The sequence below is a fragment of the Oryx dammah genome, unplaced genomic scaffold (assembly GCF_014754425.2).
Source record: "Oryx dammah isolate SB20612 unplaced genomic scaffold, SCBI_Odam_1.1 HiC_scaffold_6300, whole genome shotgun sequence".
In the NCBI taxonomy this organism is placed as follows: Eukaryota; Metazoa; Chordata; class Mammalia; order Artiodactyla; family Bovidae; genus Oryx; species Oryx dammah.
This window is the reverse complement of record NW_024076086.1, coordinates 1-2,019: the sequence shown is the minus strand read 5'-3', so window position 1 is coordinate 2,019 and position 2,019 is coordinate 1. Positions and strand designations below refer to the sequence as shown.

General features: G+C 30.0%; 1 long non-coding RNA gene across 1 annotated transcript; it reads left to right on the top strand.

Annotated features, from left to right (window-relative positions):
* Nucleotides 1–281: 281 nt before the first annotated feature.
* Nucleotides 282–1,613, top strand: LOC120860027. Its single transcript, XR_005720220.1, has 2 exons — nt 282–327; nt 1,537–1,613. It is a non-coding gene; the product is annotated as an uncharacterized LOC120860027 (long non-coding RNA).
* Nucleotides 1,614–2,019: the final 406 nt, after the last annotated feature.

The window sequence follows — 2,019 nt, the reverse complement described above, 5'->3', positions numbered from 1 at the left end:
GGAATGCTGTGACAGTCCAAGGGTTAAAACTATGCCTTCCAAGGCAGAGGGTGTGGGTTTGATCCCTGGTTGGGGAGCCAGGACCCCGTGCCTCACAGCCAAAAAATCAAAACATAAAAAAGAAGCAATATTGCAGTCAATTCAATAAAGACTTTACAAATGGTCTATGTACAAAAAATATTAAAAAAATAAACCTATGTGTGAGAATAATTATTTTTAAATATGCATTTTAGGCTTGAAATTGAAAATGCCAAGTTACAAACGACAGTCAAAAAGCAATTGGGCAAAATTGAACAGCTTCAGAAAAACCTGTTAAGTACAAGATCGGTGAGTCAACCTCTTAATTTCTGTCATACTGAGAAAGGATTTTAATTTTTTTTGCTAGTGATATATAAGAATATTTTGGACAATGTGAAAAGTTTCATTGATTAGCTTATTGTATTTTTATTGATATTGCTTGCTACTAGTACTGTGGTTCCTTCTATAGAAGAAGTTGACGGAATTCATAAAATTAATGATTTTTATAGTAAGATTTTAATTTAAAAAATTCTGACAGTCCAAAAGCAATATTTTATATAGAACACATTTTGTTTGTTCATTCATCTGTCAATGAAATTCCACCTTCTGACTATTGTTAATAATGCTGCTTTGAACATTGATACACAAACATCTATTTGAGTCCATAAATTTGAGTAATGATTTGATTGAGAATTTTTAGTTTCTTTTGTAATCCAGATCTTTCTGTGAGATTTTTGAGAATGAATCATTTTAAATATGATAGTTTGTTCTCTTCATTAAGAATGAATACTATCATGTATACTATCATGTAAGAAACGAATTGCCAGTCTAGGTTTGATACAGGATACAGGATGCTTGGGGCTGGTGCACTGGGATGACCCAGAGAGATGATATGGGGAGGGTGGTGGGAGGGGTGTTCAGGGTTGGGAACTCATGTACTCCTGTGGCGGATTCATGTCAATGTATGGCAAAACCAATACAGTATTGTAAAGTAAAAAAAAAAAAAAAGAAAGAAAGAAAGAATACTATGTCTATATAGAGCCATTTTTCTGAACGAATATATTTTTCATTTGTTGGATTTTTTTTTTTTTAAGAGATGGGGTTGCATGGGAATTTTCCAAAGATTATTTTAGTAAGGTGTGACTTAACAAAACCTCTAATATCTTGAACCATTATGAAAATTATTTTAGAACATCTCTAGAAAGTAAAATGCAAATATAGGTGGTCTTTAAAAAAACTTTCATTAACATTTAGTATTTTATGTGTAAAAGGCTCTATTTTTAACAAATAAATGTTGGCAATTTAAATTCCAGAAAAATGATGAAATGAAAAATCATTTTAAGTTGTTTTAAGAAAAATCAATTTTGAAATTGTTATTGGTATCAATCAAGTTTAAAAACTATGTTTACTATAAATTCATATTAATTTGTGAACTCATGAGAAATAATATTTTTAAGAAAGAATATAAGTCTCTCTAGGTGTTTAAAACTAATTTTCTCAAATTGTTTTTTTTCTAAGTCTGAGGATGAAAAGGAACAATTAAAGAAATACATTGAATTAAAACAATCTCTGGAAAATAGCCTGGACCAAGAAAAGAAGAAAAACAGTGAATTAGAAAAAGAGATTACTGGGTAAGATTTTAATATTTCTGATAACCTCAACTATTTTATTTTATTTAAAACCTTAGACACAAATTCATTTTTAATGTGTATTTTCATAATTAAACACATTATCCTATTTCAAAGTTTACTGTGGAAAGTCAGCACAATCTGAAATGTTTTTGAGGGCAGCAGTGTCATACTTATCTATAATGGTTTCTAAAACAGTAACAACTGTGCCTCTGCATATAGTAATGTCACTCTCTTCCTCATCATCTATGCTGAATTTTTACTTCTGCAAAGTATCTTTGTTCTTTTTGGTAATCCTGCCTTCTTTTAATTGTGTTCCTTCCCTTCATCATTCAAGTAATTTATTGTCTAAAAACCTACCTGTGTTATTGTT